Source organism: Salvia miltiorrhiza, chromosome 1, assembly GCF_028751815.1.
Source record: "Salvia miltiorrhiza cultivar Shanhuang (shh) chromosome 1, IMPLAD_Smil_shh, whole genome shotgun sequence".
Taxonomy (NCBI): domain Eukaryota; kingdom Viridiplantae; phylum Streptophyta; class Magnoliopsida; order Lamiales; family Lamiaceae; genus Salvia; species Salvia miltiorrhiza.
The window spans coordinates 57325252-57344815 of NC_080387.1; the positions used below are offsets into that span (position 1 = coordinate 57325252).

Sequence of the window (19564 nt, forward strand, 5' to 3'; positions counted from 1 at the left end):
CCTCATCTAGCGCTTGATATCGGTTAGCATCCCCCGCCAGAGGGAGATCATTTTTTACTGTAGACGCGTCTTGAAGATCAGGACCTGATAGAGGTTTAAGAATATCAACTTTGGGCTGCCATGCAGGAGTCGGACCCTCTCCCTTATCAAGATTCTTCACAACCATAGCAGGAGGCTCAGTGATCTTTTGCTTGCTCGTGGCCCTATCAGCTCTCCGGCATTTATCCGTTGAATGACCTGTAAGTTTACAACGCGAGCAAAAAAGGGGCATAGATTCAAAACCAAACTCAATGTAGAACGATCTATCGCCGTCATCAATGTACATCGAGTTGAGAATAGGCAAAGCCATGTCAAGTTCCACCAAAACCCGCGCAAAGTGTCCCACATGACCAGTTGCGGAGGCATTATCAATTCGCATAGGATGACCAAGCACACGACCTATACCAGCAATAATCACCGGAGTCCATAACTCCACAGGAAGATAATATATCCGAACCCATACCTGAGCCAGAGACGACACTTCCTTATACGGATCGAAATACCTAGTCCATTCACGGAAGCGTACGTGGCCGATTGACAGTTGGAGAAAAGAACTCCCCTTAGCTTTCTTTTTCGCTTCCATCGTCAAAAATTTAACAACGAAGAATCCTTTAGCCATGGGCACCAGTTGACAGTCGGCGCACTGCCATATGGTTCGAAGTTCATGAGAGAGGTCGGCGAACGTGCGTGGCTTGTCCCCTTTACGTTGGATAAGTCTACCGATTAGTGCAAATTGAAACTCTTCCAACTTTGTTTGATATTCCGATTTGGGCACTGAGAGGGTGACAACCTCTCCTTCTCGCTGTATTTGAAGGCCTCGGAGGCCATACGCTGTAACATCCTGCTTCTTAAGGGATTTTGGTTGGACTTTATCAGCTACTTTGGCAGCGAAATAAACAGCCGGAGCAGTACCCGGCACCTGCGCTACTGAAGTAACAACAGACGGCAGCGGCTGTATCAAACCAGGGATGGCCTGGTTAGGATCACCGATCAAACTCTGCGCCGGTGAAAAACCCGACGAGCGCTGCCCAACAGCCACTGCGCCGGAAGAATAACCCGGCTTAACGAGAGGCGGGTGCTGAGACGGAACATTGGCAGGGGACTTAGATCGAGACCTGTCAAAATTAGAAGAGACCAGGGGAAGATTCAGGCCCCCCTTGTCACGATGGATTTCCGACGAACTCGAATCCATCACCGGCAGGAGAACGGCAGTTTAGGACAGCGGCGACGGAGGCGAGCAGCGGTGGCGGCGGCTGCGTGCAGATCGCGGCCGGCCGGAAAAGAGCCCTCGCGGTGGGGAGTCTGGATCGGCAGGCGCGGCGTGCTATCAGCGCCGCCGACCGGATCGAGGTCAGACCGTCAAAAACTCGTGTAAGCAGCAGAACCTTGAGCGCCGGTGGATCGGCAACTGGATGCCTGGAGTCGCGGCGTGCTCTCGGTGTCTGGTTGGGTGCCTGCGAACGGGGAGAGGTGCGACGGCGAGCGGCGGGGTGGCGCAGCTGAAGGAACCAGAGATCTCAAAGGGAGAATGCTCACAGAGCACGTCGAGTGCAGCTGGCGGAGGCTGCTGCCGACGTGCCGTGGTGTGATGCTGGAGGAGGAGGGGCGGGGCGCCTCGGGCGGCGTCTAGCGCGGCTGCGTGCAGATCCCCTTTTTGGCTCCTCCGTATGGGCGCGGCGGAGATCGCACGCCAGTCACTCACGCCTCCTTTCTTTTTGCTTGATACTATGGCATACTATACCATTATAATAGCCTAAGAGCACTCCCAGCAGATAATCTAAATGCATCACTAACTCTAAATTTAGGCTAAAACAATTGAAAATGAGATAAAAAAATGCATCCAGCAGATCCCCTAAATTGGATGAGGCCCACAAAAATTTTTACACCCACCTAAATTCAATCTTAAATTTACACCCACCATAAATTTATTTTAAGCTTATAATTAGTAGGGCCCATACATAATTATTATTTTTATGTAGAAAATAGGAGATCTGATGTATGCATTTATAAAATCGAGATCCTAAAATTAAATAGGGAAGCTTTAGGGAGGAATATAGGAGCATAATTTTGGGATTTCTGCTGGGAGTGCTCTAATAGATCATTTATAGTATTTTTTTTTAATCTTTTATAGTAAGCATTATCCATTTTAAATTCAAAACAACATCGTTTTGTCCACATGATAGTCGCATGTCATCTCCACTACCAATTATGCAGTAGACATTAAAAATTATTTCAGACTAAAATTGACACAAATCCAATTTACTAAACTTGAATAATATATTAATGATTTATTAGACTAAAAGTATCACAAAATCATACTATTAAAATAGATTAGTGTATTTTGCCTTATTATATTGATAAGGTATCTTGTGGGGACCATATTCAATAGAATATTATTCTCAATTAAAATTTCTTAATCATAATTAGATGTGGTCTTCACATGTCTTCGATATTATTATAGAATGAGTTAGCAAGGAGATCGTTTTTTCTCCCAAACTAATAAAACTAGAATTGAAATTATTTAGATTAGTGGGAAAAAAATTCATTTCATTTTGAGCTTAATCATATTCGACATTATCTTATTTCTAATTATTCAAATCATCTATTAGGAATTATATAGCAACCTGAAACTGGGGCATTCTGATATTCTTGATTATCTATCTACTAATGAAGTAGGTAGTTTACATGACATAACATGGGACAATGATTTAGGTGTTTCAAAATAGTTGGAAGTCTAACTATGCGTGCGTTTTTAACATTAACATATTCTTGCCATGTGCGTTTATAAATAGATCAACTAAACTTTGAAAATGAGAGGTTGAACAAATGTACTAAAAAGGTCCACGTAAAAAGTTTAAATATTTATAAGGCCACAATCACAAAATCTTCTGTTTAGAAATTCTCAAATTTACAATATAATATATATAACGATGGCGTGGTAAGTAGGGTTGTAGATTTTGTCGGCTTTCTTTCTAACTTTTGACTCTCAATTCATCTAGATTGTTTTTGGTAGGTATTTATAAGTTTCCTCTATTTGACACCTCTTATTTTCGTTGGGCACATTATTTTATTCTATTTGAGAAATTATTTTATTGTGTATTTAATTTGGTGAATGATCTAGAAGTAGAAACATTGTTCCAGAAAAGAATTTCTTGGGGGACTTGTACTACTACGATATTTGAATTAACGTATATGTTTATATTATCACACATTGTGGTCACGTTCTTTGTTAGTATACATTATATAGTTTGTCAATATTGCCACTTTTATATGTTTCAAAATAGCTATAATTATTAAAGGAAAATGTGGACATGAAATTCAGCTTGGGGACATGCTCATGTCTCATGAGTATCGTCACTAACTACTTCGAGTTTGTAGCATTTGCCATTATGTATATATGTATGATCATAAAACTAATGAAATTAAATGATTGTCTAGGTGCAATGTATTACTCCTAGTCGTTGTTGATGTCACGACCCTGAATTAAATAATATCTCCCATAATCCCATTATACCTACCACTAAATTCAATTTAGTATACATGCACACAGCACATAGGGTAGATTCGCACAAATTTTTTTATTACTCCCGCATCTATTACAAATATCTCGTTACTTTTAAGTAAGAAGATCAAAAAATATATAATTAATAAATAAAGTGAATTGATAAAAAATCAAAAATGAATTGAGATTCGTAAAATTAGGTACAGAGATAGAGAGAGTAGGTGGTGGGCCATTAATTAACTAGTGTCTTAATTATTTGTTAAAAAAATGAATGAGACACCCCATTAAGAAAATTAGAACATTTATAATAGGATGGCGGGAGTATTAGTTATCTCTTCATCGAATGCAATTAAATAAGTACTCAATACAAATTGTTGCAATATACGATATTTCATGAACACTGTAGATTGATGCGAAATATGTTATATGTCTTCTGTCTACGATATTATTTTTCACTTTGTGGACGGCATGAGTTTGAAAATAATGATAGTAAAAAATATTGTTGTGAATGAAATTTGAATTTTACTATTAGTATGAGTGGAGTTTGTGGACCTTATTGCTATAAATAGAAGTGAAAATAATATTATGAACTGATCAAAATGACAAAAATAAAAACGATATTATGGCCCTTATTGAGACATAAGAGCATCACTAATGCATTACTCGAGTGCCTACTCGAGTAGGAGTATTGCACTCGAGTAGGGCGTTGCAGGTGAGTGCTACTCGAGTCTTCGAGTATGCACGAGTAATTTCCTTTTTTTCTTTTTTTTTAAATTCTCTTTTCCTCTTTAAAAATTTCTCTCTCCTCTTTAAAAATTAAAAAAATCAAGTAGGCTATCAAGTAACCCCAATACAGCACTACTTACTCAATAACACAACCACTATCAAGTAGGCTATCAATTAGACTATCAAGTAAGCCCATTGCGGATGCTCTAAAAGTTTTCTCTTACTCAACTAAAATGATGTTTTTCGGATAATAATTAATACTTCCATCGAAACTCGAAATTATCGTATTTTTATAGTAAATTTTATATGGAATGTGACCAGAGCTGAAAAATGGAGCCATCACTAACATTTCGGGAGCACAAATTCGACATACGCGAAATTTTATTGTATTCGTGTATTTTTTATTTGAAGACTCCTAAGATGAAAAATGGCTCAAAAAAGGGAAAAACAACCATCAATGAAAACTAGTCTTTCAGCAGTTTCTTTTTCCAACACCGCATTTTGCAAAAGATTTTTAACAAGTAAAAATTTAATCTTACTACTAACATTTTCTAGCAAGCAATCGTGGTCAGGAAGCTACATTCACAACTCTGTTCTGACAATATTCTAAAAAAAAAAAAAAAAATCAATTTTGACATTTTTTTAATAAATTATATAAGTAAACCTTCTACCACAAAACCAACACATGCACACTATTTTGACAATTTTCATCATCTCTATCATGAGTCAACTAAAAAAAGGAAAAGATAGAGGAGGCGAATAGATGATGACATTCATTTGCGATCATGTTTATTACTTCCTTCGTTCTGCGAAGTTTGAGTAATTTTTTTTCTATACGAATTTTAAGGAGTTAGTATTTTGTGTATTAAGTGTGATAGGTGAAAAAATGAAAATGTGAATATCATATAAGAAAAGTGTTTAAGCTTCGCGGGACAACTAAAAAGAAATATGCTCAAGCTTAGCTGGACGGAGGAGTACTTTTAATCCAATTAATTAATTATATTAAATTCAGATTAAAATGTAATTAAAATTAATGATTTTTTTATTATACGTAATTACATATCTGACAGTTGGGTCGACCTCACTTGAGATTTTGGCGATGATAAATGGAGTAGTACCCAGGTACAGAGGGTAAATTCTATGCCACACCCAGGTGCCCAGCACTCCCACTCCCGATGCGCGCCACGTGGCATTTTTAACTTTATAGGGTTGAATAAATTTAAATTCAAGATAAACATAAATGCTTTAACGTCCGTCTATGTAATCATTCGCAGTAACCCCATTTTTCAACATTTATCTTATCAAGGTTCAGCGGTCATTCGTGGCACACGTTTCGATGGTTTCGGCAAGTAATCTCGGCAATAAAATTATAATACTCGGCATATAATAATTTAGTTCGGCAAATATATTTTTAAATTTAAATATATAATTAAACTTATAACTATTGAAAATAGTAATTTTCGAAGCATGTATATTATGTGAAATAAATACAAGCAAGCTGAAATTGAATAAATTTCTCTTATTTTTAAAATATATATATATATATATATATATATTATCTTATCAATGATCAGTGGTCATTCTTTTCACGAGATTTCATATTTTAGGTAGCTAGTATTTGGCAAGAAAGTTTTGATTGTTGGCAGAATTTTGTTTAATTCGGCAAAAATATTTTTATATTTAACTATATTATTAAATTATAATTATGACGAATATTAATTTTCGTAGTATGTTTATTATGTAACTAAATAGAAGCAATTTTAATGTGAATAAATATACTTTATTTTCAAAGAATATATATATTTTTTATTCCTTCAAAATGCAGTTTTCATGCATTACACGATTTTCCAAATTTTCGGCAGCTATTATTCGGTAAACCAATTTGAATGCTTGGCAGACATTAGTTTAGTTAGGCAACAATATTTTTATATTTATATATATTATTAAAGTTATAATTAAGAAAAATATTAATTTTCAAAGTATGTTGATTATGTGAACTAAATAGTAGCAAGTTCAATTATAAGAAATTATCTTTTTAAAAAAAGAATTTATATGTTTATTTTATTCCTTCAAAATACAGTTGTAATGCATATCACCATTTTCCATGGTTTCGGCAGCTGTTATTCGGCAACAACATTATTTTATAATCATGAAAAATATTAATTTTGAAATTATTTTTAAAGAGATGCAGTTGTTTTATTTTTAAAGAGACATTGTATGATAGATAATTACTATATTTTATTCGGCAATTATATCCGGAAATTACTATGTATTTCGGCAATTATTATATTGGCAATTACTATATGTTTTGGGAAAAATTGAAAAATTTTTTGACAAATGTTGAAGTGTCGGGAATAGGAGAATATTAGTAGCCAAACCTTCTAAATGGACTCCATAGTCAGCATCTTTGCCAAAATGGAGTCCATTTAGAAGGACAACAAAATAGTATGTTTTTAGATATTTTGTCGTGTACATTTCAGCCATTGCAACAAAAACAACACATATAATATGGCTTCAGAATATAACTTCCTGCCAGCAACGCCTAGCCTCCCCAACCAATAGTACAATATATTTCAGTTATATAATATTTTCATTTCATAATAGCGAGGTCATAATATACAAAAGACAAAACACTGAAATATATATTTGGTTGAATTTTATGAAGTAAATGTCAGTTAATACCCAAAAATTTAAATAAACTTACTGCATAAAATTCAACCGCATTTTTCACAACGAAGCACACGCATGTCCATATCACAAAGGGCCCAACACATAACACAAAACACCTCAATTCCTTGAGAGGCTGTACATATCACAATCCAACATCAATTTTTTTGGAATTAAAAAACAAACAACACACAAACCTGTACATACCAAAAACAGACAAAAAATGTATACAATGGGCTCTCAATTCCTTGAAAGATTAAACTCCAGGTCGAAGTTCTGCATTATTCAAAAGACTAACTTAAATTAATTTTCTAACAATATGAGTTGCATCACAAATTAGCATGTAATATTCGAAAATAATTTGCAGAAACAAATTAAACCTGATAGTTATCAGACGGGATAAGGTTTATCCGTGCTTCATTGTCATGAATATTCATGAATCTATGCAATTGTGCCTGAATATAAATATATTACAAATTAGCTTGTAATAAACGGAAACAAATTGCACTAAGAAATTAAAACCTGATAAGCCTCATCAGGAGTGGGGTTTATCCGTGCATCAGCCTGTGTCCACCCAAAAGCACTATCCCGAGTTTGCATTAACGAAGGAGTTTCATACAGTATAGCATTACTATCAAACGGGGTAGTTTGAGATTGATCGAACTTTCGTTTCCTCGACCCACGAATCTTACAACCTGCTTCACACATTTAAGCATGAAAATATGTGAAAAAAGTTAAAAGAAATTCATGTGCATATATTTAAACTCACCAGATTTTTTGTTGGATACTTTTCGTTTCCCCTTACTTTTTGTTCTATCCCAATGGCGAATAATTTCTGAATTCTTTTCGCCGCGTGTTTTTGCGAATTTGGGATTCCGAAATGCAACACCTTCTTTCGGCAACTCATGCTGCTTACTTGCCGAGTTGGTCTCTGCAGCCTTCGAAGCAACTCTTTTCGGCAACTCATCCTGCTCTCTTGCCGAGGCATTCTCAACACCCTTTGAACCAGCTCTTTTCGGCAACTCATGATGCTCTCTTGCCGAGGTATTCTGGACACCCTTGGAACCATCTCCTTTCGGCACTTCTTGGTGATCCCTTGGCGACCCATTATGATCATTCCTCGAACCATAAACCTCCTCGCACAAGGACGTAAGCCGGGTCATAATAAGCTCACGTTTATCACAGTTCAATTTGGCATATTCTCCAAGATCATATGTCATGCGCATGAGATGATTCACGAAAGCCAAACTAGAAACATGTAAGTCGGAATCATTGGGAACACCAATGCCGGAACTAACATTCGTCAAGATTCTTTCCTTGGCAGCCCGAGAAAATCTCTTTAACAAATATTGTTTAGGAATGTTTTTCACATTCATAAGATAATATATCTTGAAAATGTGAGAACACAAATATCCCGCAGTTTCAAATAGGCGACAAGTGCACGTAGAAAGATAACTTTCCTTGTTGAATTGAATATGCCTCTGCTTCCCACCAACACAACCCGAGGACACAATGAATTCAAGGTCATCCGAATCATACTTTGATGGACCTTTGATTATATCCACATTCAAAGAATATTTGGCCTCATGTTCAAATTTACGAAAAACACTTCTCGTCAATACTTTAGCTGCATTCTTCATTAGTTCATTGTGATCCACATATAGCCCAGGCATTCCTATACATAGTGCATCCTCTTCACTTTCTTTACGCCTCCATTCAATTTGAATTTCATCAAACTTAAACACAAAATCATGCAAGGATGTGCTCGCACTACAAATAGTCTTCAGAACTTTGTTTGTTACCTCACTCCGTGAGGTTGCATGTAGCCCGGCACAAAATCTGTGATTTGTAAAAGCAGACGACCATCTTTTCTTCAATCCATACATGGTATTAAACCATCTATGCTCACCGAGGCCATACTCATCAATCATAGCCTTCCAAGCCTCTTCAAATTCGGTCTCTGTATCACATCCATTCATACAGTGAAACCAAGTTCTCTTAAAAGTAGCACTCCCGTTCAATTTGCCAAAATGAGATGGCGCATTTTGGTTGATATGCCATTGGCAAAGACGATGACTAGAAGTCAGAAATACGGAATCAATTGCATTCATAAGAGATTGGCATTGATCGGTAAAAATAACCTCCGGTTCTTTGGCAGACATGCTGGTCCAAAAAGTAGTTAACAACCATTCATACGATCGGGTTGTTTCATCTGATAAAAATCCTAGGCCAAACAGAACATTCTTCAAGTGGTGGTTGACACCAACAAATGGAACACAAACAAGTTTGTACTTATTTGTCCGATACGTACTATCCACCGATAAGACGTCGCCAAAATACTCATAATCCAAGGAGTTGCGCGAGTCTCTGAAAAAGAAATTCATAAGGTGGCCATCATCATCTAATTGAAAGTCCCAATAAAAGAACGGCTCGCTATTTGCCTTCGTCGTAAAATATTGAACAAGCCACTTTGCATCACCATTCTCCACTTTCGTCTTCATCTTAAGGCCATTTATATGATTATATGCATCCTTTCTCGTAAAACCGCAATTTTGAGGACCACCGGACTCCTTCTCCATGAATCTACAAGCCCTAGCAACGCTAATGCCTGCTGAGTTCATTGCTTCTATCAAACTTTTCTTAGCCTTCGACAAATTACGTGTTGAACGTAACAAATAGGACTGCTCACTGGGAAACAAATCATGATTGTGCTGTTTGTAGAAAGAAGAAACTTTCCACTGCCCCTCCCTCTTGCGTGACACCCTCAGCTTTGCCGTACATAAAGATCTCCGAACTTGCTTCTTGAAAGTTGGCAGCCTTTCATTTAATGGTTTCGCTTCACTCTTCCCATGCCAACCACAAACAAATTCTTTGTAACAACACACTCTAGTACCATCAAAGTAACCTTGCTTACGTTTTGTCACACTAAAGCCCTTAAGTCTTCCATACTCACAATATATAAAGTGAGCAACATCGGGATCGTTCACGGGGAACCCTGGTTCTAATTTTTTCTCAAATTCATCCACCAAGTCAAAATCTTCATCATTCAAATTTTGAATTTCATCTTCCAAATTTTGCTCACCATCTTCACCATCTTCATCCCTTGCTACATCTTCAATAATAGGTTCTTCTACATATGGTTCATCAGTAACCAATACTTCATATTCAAAGCCAACATCATCAAAAGGGGACTCATTCAAATCAAATTCCATGATTAACCTAAAATGTTACAAATGTCATTCATAATACGAAAATATTACGTCATACCATTAAAACAAGTCTCATGCCGAATTAAAAAGTAAACTTTTGCCAAAATAATGACTTGCCAATACCGGCAAGTACATATATCGGCAGATTTTTATTCAATAAAAAAACAGGCCGATATATGTACTTGCCGAAATGAAAAATTGCCAAAACTCTACCAATATTTAAATTTATGATATTATTACAAAAAGACACTTTTCGAATTAAAAACAAAACTTTGCCGAAATATGTACTTGCCAGAATCGGTAGTTATGATATTCAATAACAAAAAAAAACAACATAAAAATATGATATTATCAAACTAAAAATACACAATAAACAAATAAAATGAACAAAATTCACTAATAATCCATCAAAACTAGAAAAATACGTAACTTACAATAGAGCTTAAAATAGCTTGAATATGAACACTTCACAATAGAAAAATCGAGCTTACAATTTCAATTTTCATATAAGAAGAATAAAAATAAATGATTAAAAAATGAACAAAATTCACAAATAATCCGTCAAAATTAGAAAAGAAACATAACCTTACAATAGATCTTGAAATAGCTTGAATATGGACACTTCACAATAGAAAATTCGAGTTTACAATATAAATTTTTATTTAAGAAAAATGAAGAGCTTCAGAATCAGCTCAGACTTCGTGTGGAAGAAATGGAAGAAAGTAAACCCAAAAGTCATATTTTAATCCCCCAAAAAATTGGAATTGAAAAATTGGCGCGGAAAATTAAGCATGTGTCATGCTTGCCGAGTGTTTCGGCAACAAATTTTGCCGAATTCTGATGCCATGACATTACGGTTCCCAAGAATCAATTGAGTGCTAGACGGAACCCATAAACGGAGTTAACTCAAAACTACAAAAGGAAAAGATAAATTGATTAAATGAAAAGTGCCATGTGGCGCGCATCGGAAGTGGGAGTGCTGGGCACCTGGGTGTGGCATAGACTTTACCGGTACGGAGATATTAACAAACAAAAAAAAATAGTGGCAAGGAATTGGAAAGGTGGACCCCACACCACAAACACCCATCCAAAGTCGAAATCTGTCTACGCATGCAATCTATATTTCGCTTCACTCTCTCTCTCTTCCCAAGTAAGTCCCAATCTCCCCACCGCCAACGCCAAGGCGGCAACCTTGTCCCTGTCTCTCTACCTTCATATAGCTCGCTTCTCATCATTTCTACTCTATAATATAAATAGACACCTAAGGAATAATTTCTATTTTCTCCTTTCATATACCTCTCTTCTCTTCTGCCAACTCCCTCTTATTACTCACTGTTACTGCCTTCACTTTCTGTTGCCTTTTCCTTTTTTTTGACGCAATCTCCAAGCTTCAATCTTCTACCTATTTTACATCCTTCTTCCCTTGTTTTTTTTTTTTTCGTGGCTGATTTTAGGCGTTGCCAGTTTGAAGGTGAAATTCTTCTTGCGCAATTAGTAGGATTTTCTTGCTTATTAAGTCGAATGAAGTTCATTTTCTTGGAGAGTGGAGTATCTATTATGAATGTTTAATTTCAGTTTAGCAGCTGAAGTTGTTTTTGCTCTGCTCCTAGTTGGGGGAAGTTTCCATCTCGGAATCATTTACGGGGCAGTTTCAATGTTCTTATTACTTGTACCTGTAACTTTGTTTTATTGCTGATGTTTGTTTTCAGTGATTGTATATAGCCTTTTTCCAAGCATAGTTTATCTACATTTCTTTTCTTGCCCTTTGGATTGTTTTTTTTATAATTGAAAAAGTGATGGCTGAAATATGGATTCTTCTTGTTATGATGTTGGTCTAGAAAAAAAGAAGAAAAAGGAGTAAACGATGTCGTTTAATGGGGTTGATGAACGGTTCTACAGGGTGGACGACGAAGACTTGGTGGATGTTATGGATGGAATTGATGAGGAATACCATGCTGCTGATGATGCAAACCTCGATGAGTATGAGATGGTTAGTCACATTCTTGGACAAATGTTTCTTGTCTTGCTTCAATCTGTTTTTCCTTTGAAAAATTAATATAGAAGATCAAGTGTTTTTGGATGTGTGTGTGTTGTCACTGAGTGCCTTATCTTATTGATTATGCATTTTGGTAATTTGGCTCGATTCAATTTGGTTTGGTTTGAACAGATGATGAAAGTGACAGATACATCTTCTTCACAAGCAAGGGAAGGAAAAGATATACAGGGTATTCCATGGGATAGATTAAATATAACCAGAGGAAGCTACCGATTGACTCGTCTCGAACAGTACAGAAATTATGAGAATTTACCTTCATCTGGGAGAGCTGCTGATAAGGTGAGGAATTTAAACTGTTCTTTTTGTCAATATTTTCCCTAAAATTCTTGTTTTCTATATTATTTCGTGATCCAGTTTGTGGATTATGGTTAGTTCCATTTTGGTAACCTGTTTTTTCTATTGTTGTAGGGGAGCAATCCAACAGACAAAGGAGGTAGATACTATGAATTTTTTCATAATACAAGACTGGTCAAGCCTACATTCCTGCATTTTCAGGTTGGTTCATCTTTTTCATGTTTTAGATGATATTTTCCTTGAGTGAAATTGAATTTGGCTGTAAGAAATGAAATCTACCAGAATTCCAATATCTTCTATGGATACTTGATTGTTTCGTTTGTACTAGAATTGTGGGACAAGCTTGCATCTTCTTAGTTTCCATGAAATGGCGTGCACACGTGTAAACTTACAAGAAGGATTATGATTTGACCTTAATGACACTTAATACATAGCATCATTTTTTTTTTCCCATTATATTTTGCTAGTTGTACTAAGCCATAAAAGCTTAACTAAATATTGTTATACCACCAGGTGCTCATATTTAATCACTACGTAGTTGTTTCCAGACTTTCTACAACACCTTACTTAAACTTTCTGTTTTGGAATTTATCAGCAGCACATGTGACATGAGAAATAATATATTTTTCGCTTGTTAATTATGTATGAGCTACTAATGTAATGTGTTATGGTATTATACATTGACCTCAGAAATTTAAGGGTCCAAAATCCAGACAGATGTAATGGATATCTATCTCTTTATTTCCTTCATCATAGTCGGATGGATGACGGGAATTGAAGTGATGGCCTTAATCTATATATACTCATACATTAATGAAAATGAACTTTAAGCTGTGCATGCATGCATCTGTGATTTGATTTATTTGGATTTTGAGATTTCCACTCTGTTGATGACTGACTGGATGAATATGTATATATTGAACGATATCCAATAATGTATATGTGTTTTGTTTTCAGCTTTTCAAAATAGATTTATTTGAGGGTGCTCAGTTGTACTTGTTGATGTTTTTGGGGTTCTAGTGTACTAGGATCAACTTCATTCGGTGTGGACTGGAACATTTACTTCCCTCAGGAAAAATAACTCACCTTTCATAGCATATACTAAAGAAGGTGGCTTTTATCGCGTCCTATATATGGGACTTCCATAACTTGGATTGTAAAAGACTACCCATGAAAGAGTTGGTTGAAGGACCTCAACATACAGTCTCTTTTGGACCGTCAACCGGTGACACAGAGTGACTGTATATGAATCTTTGCATAGGACAATGATGCTCTTAATCTTTAGCAACAGTTATCTTGATTGAGGTTTCTTGTGCTTTTTGCTGGCCGTTGAATTGTACAACCCAAGTTCAATGTGCTAATTGCTGAATATAATGTGCAGTTGAGGAACTTGGTCTGGACAACATCAAAACACGATGTTTATCTGCTTGCAAACTCTTCGATTATGCACTGGTCATCATTACTCCAGAATCTGACTGAAGTACTTAACTTCTCTGGGAATATTGAGCCAACAGAGGTATGTAACTTTTAGGGTTAATTGCTTGTACATACACAAAGTATACTCAAATTTTGGTTTTTAATCAACACTATTTTTTTTTGTCAATTAATACATGAACTTCCAACATTTTAGAATTTGGCCTGAATTAAATGTTCTGGCAACAATTTTCCCTACATGGATGTCGGAATTTTATTACGTGACATTACAGCCGATAATTAAAATGCTGTGCTTTTTTTTTTTATACAACATAAAAACGTCGTTTTCTTCATATTTCATGTTATGTTGCGAGCAATAGGGTTCAGAGAGAGTGGTTTTAGAGGAAGAAAACAACGTTGCTTTTATGTTATATGAAACACAGTGACGTAGGATCAATTGTTGCCCGAATTTAATTCGGGCCAAATTCATAAAACAACGTCGCTTTTATGTTATATGAAACACAGTGACGTAGGATCAATTGTTGCCCGAATTTAATTCGGGCCAAATTCATAAAATGTTGAAGTTCATGTATTTACATGCAATTAACCCCGACTTTTATATGAACTCTGTTTGTCCTGTGTTATTTTGAATGTAAATATATTTATCTTTTGCATATTCTATTTGTATTTCATGTAGTTTTGCATAGATCCATCTGACACCTGTTTGTACTACTTCTATTCCACCAATATTTCCTTCAATCATCCATGTAGAGATATCCAGGGACCTTGTTGGAAGGATTTACACGAACACAGTTGAGCACACTGGCCGTGAAAGATCGTTTTTTTGGTGGCAGGCGGCTTCCATGGAGAACTTATCTGCAAGGTGAACACAGATTCATCAGAATTGTGAATCCTCTTGATCAATCATTAGTTTAAAACAGGCTGCATATTAAAATCTCAGCCCCTGCTTCATTTCGAAAGTGCATAATAGCATCAACTTCCCTTTCATGCTTTGACCTGTTCTCATGGTTGATCTGTATTTCATTGAGCTTGTAGTGCTTGGATAAATCGGGTGTAAGCTTTTGCACAAGAGCTACACATGACGAGAATGCCATCATTAATGCCATCGATATATATGACACCTCCAGGTAATGTGATCATTGTTATTTGCTTTCATATTTGATTATCTTCTCAATCAACTGATTCGAATTGTTGAATATCTTGCAGCGGATTACATTTCATGGCGTCTAGTAATGATTGTGGTGTAAGAGAATATGACATGGAGAGATTTCAGCTCCTCAACCACTTGCACTTGCCTTGGGCAGTCAATGTCGGTGTCTTTTCATGCTATGCATTTATTTTGTTTTAAAAATATTTGTTCTGTATCCTAAAAAATTTATCTTGCAATCTGAAAGTCTGCATGAAACTAAATTAGCATCATTTTCTTCGAACCCGAGAGGGTATGTGGACTAGTTCATTTTGACCTTATTCCGTCCTTGATCTGTCAATTTCCTGGGACTTTTTACCAAAGGGTTATATCATCTCAGCGACAGACCAAAGGGATCTCTTATTTGGATCTTGAGGAATTGTTGTTGATTGTTTGTAGGAGAGTAGTGCTATAGGTGTTATAGATACATCAGAATTACAAGGAAATTGTACATCTAATGTGTATAAGATAATGTATATTTGGTGCTTATGCTGAAAGTTGTACTCTTATGCAGCATACGTCAATGAGCCCCGACCGCAAGCTTCTAGCTGTTGTTGGAGATGCTCCCGACGGATTACTTTTAGATGCTCGAAACGGGAGGGTAAGTTTTGTTGCAACCAGATCTTACAATTTTACGTATTTCAGTTTATTTGGATGTGTAACGAAACAAAGCTAATTTTTGTTTCTTGTGGTATATGCTTCTTTATCAATTTGTTTCTGGTTTCTGATTGATTTTAGCAGAAATAAATTTTCTGCATAAACTTGAATAAACATGAAATTCTAGATTTCAACTCTATTGGTCATGTTCTCTCTCAGAAAATCGCTTCTGTAGCCGGTCATCTAGACTACTCATTCGCCTCTGGTTGGCACCCGGATGGGAGGATATTCGCCACCGGGAATCAAGACAAGACGTGCAGAGTGTGGGACGTGAGAAACCTGGCATCTCCAGTTGCGATTCTGAAGGGAAACATGGGCGCAATCAGATCAATACGTTTCTCAGCAGACGGGCAGTTTCTGGTGATGGCTGAACCAGCAGATTTTGTGCATATATACAACACTAGAGAAAACTTCAAGCAAAGGCAAGAGTTGGATTTCTTTGGGGAGATAACCGGTGCGTCTCTGAGTCCAGACGATGAGTCCATCTATATAGGAATCTGGGACAGGACATACGCGAGCTTGCTGCAGTTCAACAGAAGGCACGCCTACGAATATCTCGATTCCCTGTGAGTCGCACTCCTTACCTTCTCGACCACGTTACGGACATATGACAGTTTACAAATATCATTCCTTTCGTTCTTCGTTGAGTATTGCCTGCTCTAGGCTAGCCTGATATGATAATATGTACAGTTTTTAACATGTTTTTGAAGAAAGAAAGCTTCTTTATCTTGAAATGCAAAGAAATTTTTCTTTGGGCAGTTTGGTGAAATGTAAGTACCAATTTACCATTATACATAGATGATTTTGCTGACATATTTGGGCGGGTTGTTTCGATTGAAGTAGTGTTAATACTGACAACTAACTATCAATTATCTATTTTTAGCTTTGCAATATAAAAAATTGCTCTTTTCCAGATATATAAATACTGTTCACTTTTAGCGTGAAGAAACAGAATTGTTCTTAATGAAAATGGATTAATTAAGTAAAATTTAAAATTAAAATAACCTGAAATTCGCAATATCCTCTTTTGAAGTTGAAAGTGGGCGAATTTCGCTTACGAAAAAATTACACACGACATTGACAAGCTTTTACATTCTTTAATTTAGTTAATATTTTCCTGTGTGGATAATATCATCGATTGGTAATGGATTTGTAGCATCAAGAAATACAGTCTGCCGACGGCAAATATGTGTGTGACGGTGCATTTATCCGTCTTACTATTAAATTTAATTAGGTATCATCATTTTTAAGGTTATTAATTTTTAATTTGTAATTTGTAATTTGTAATTTATTAATTAATTACTTAAAATTTAATTTACGCTGCTGCACTTTATTAAATTCAATTGGATTTCATCAATTTATAAGTAAGATTATTAACTTTTACTTATAATTTATTAATTATATTTAAAATTTACTCCATCTGTCCTAATTATATATAGGTTTTCTTTCTGCGAATATTCCAAATATATAGGTTTATTTTTACAAGAAGTAATGTTTTTTCCACTTATTTTTTAATATATTTTCATTTAATTTGTTAAATAACTTCAATTTTAATTCATCACCTAAATAAGAGTATATTAGAAAATTTACTTATATATTTTTATTTTCAGTGAATTTTTCTAATTCTTGTGTAAATTACAATAAGCTTATACGGGTGAAGAGAGTAATAAAAATGGATATATCGGGTGCATCAATTGTCAAAAGTGGCAAAATGTCCAACTATAATTGTCAAAATGTGATCAGCTGTAAACGAAATTTGCAAAATTAATCAAGGAAGCAGGCACGTTTCTTGTCGGTCTTTAGCTTCTCAGGTGGAAGGACAGAATGTTTTTGAAGACCCTAATAAATGATGTCGTATATTTGTTCTCGCAAATTAGAATAGAGTAATATGAGATTAATTGTAACAATTAAAATAAATTGTGGATACAATAAAATGATTTTTATACTGCATTATTGATTAATTTACAATACGAATTCACTATAAAATGAAGTATAATTTATTAGAATTAAGAATTCATTTTGATTAAGTAGATAAGACATAATTAATAGAATAAAATTCATTTCTAATCTGTCGACATGTTAGCAACACAAAGCTATTAGACTTATAGTGAGCTAAATTGGACTAGCATGAGTAACATGTGTTCATTGAACTAATCTATAAACTTATTAGATACAAAAATTCATGAGTCTCGCATTCGAGGTGAAGTAGATTGATTGTCAATTAGAATGTTGTAACAATAAGTTCAAAAACAATGTTATTCAATAATGACACTTTGCACTGTATGAATTGGTGTCAAATGCTATTTCTTTCCCCTCTATTATAGAGGTCTTGGAGCTTCAAGGCTAAGAGAAGACGTGATTGGTCAACCTTTATGTTTGATCCCAAACTATACTTGTCTTAATAATCCTTCGTATCTTCATGCTTTGACTAGATTTTTCTTGGTATCTTTTGTATTTAAATATGTAGTATTAAAATCTATAACTAGACTATCTCTAAACACTTAAAGAAGGCAAAATATAATTTAGTTCAAAATTTACACTAACAGTATATATGAATGGAAAATTGTGAAGTTGAAGGAAAACACAAAATGCAGAGTCTCATCTCAAGGAGCCTGAGCCTGAGCCAGGGCTATTGTGTGGTTGACAACAAAATAAAAAATATTTATGGAAAGATGAAAATAAGTTTATCTATAATTGGTAATGAATTACTTACCTGTCATGAATTGAAGTGAGTGAAGATTAGGGTGGAAAAGATTTGGCAGTTATCAAAATTATTTTGTTTGAGAATGGTATGTGCATGTGATTGAGCTGAGAGCGACAAAGACCAAACAGGTAGGCATTAACATAAAACGACACACCAAAACCAGGACAAATAAAAAGTTGAATTATTTTCTTCCCTCTTTTTTTTTTTTTTTTTTCCTTCCACTAAAAATAAATTCGAACGTCCATTTGTCATATTTTCGAACTTTTAAATTATAAAGAGCAAATGAGGAAAGAAATAAGACGGCATGCACAAATTATTATTATTGGGGGTATGTCCAAAATGATGTTATATTAAAGTTTTTGAATAAGCACATCTTGTTGCACTTATATTCGAGATTGGTTTGGAATGGTAGCAATTAATTGAGAAAGATATATTCCTGGAGCATAAGTTACTGATTCAACGTGTTAATGACTCTCAGTGAGTAGTTGCGATACATAATGTCATTGTCATACCAAATATTTCTCATACAACAAATTTTCATTCCGCTCAGAAATTCAGACTCGTAGCCACAAAGTTTAGCATAAATTAACGACTAATTAAAACGCATCATATATATATACATAATGGAACGTACACGCTTAATTGTTTTTTTAAGGCGTCAACACACATTTATAAATTAAACTGCTTAGTGTTTCTTTATTTTTACAACTAGTATTCCACCAGTGCATACGCACGGGTAAATTGTTGTAGTCTTTTTTTATAACGTTAATTAATTATATATTAATTAACATTGTATTATGTTAAAATAATAGATAAAAATTATTGTGTTATATTGAAAATAAAAACACATAACCTTTAACTAAGCAAATAATTTATTTTTTAATTATACTATTACAAATATGAGTGCAATAATAATAATAATATTAATATTATTAATAATAATATAATTGATGAGTGTGGAATTAATCTCAACATAAATAATATAAAAATATAAAAATAACACAAGTATTTAACGTGGTTTTATCGTTAAGATCTACGTCCATGGAAAGAAATCCGAGAAAATTTACTATTTGTGGAGTTATACAATTAT

The 19564-nt window shown here is 35.0% G+C and overlaps 1 pseudogene; it reads left to right on the top strand.

Moving 5' to 3' along the window:
* Positions 1-12007: 12007 nt before the first annotated feature.
* Positions 12008-16587, top strand: LOC130997845 (uncharacterized WD repeat-containing protein C2A9.03-like; annotated as a pseudogene).
* Positions 16588-19564: the final 2977 nt, after the last annotated feature.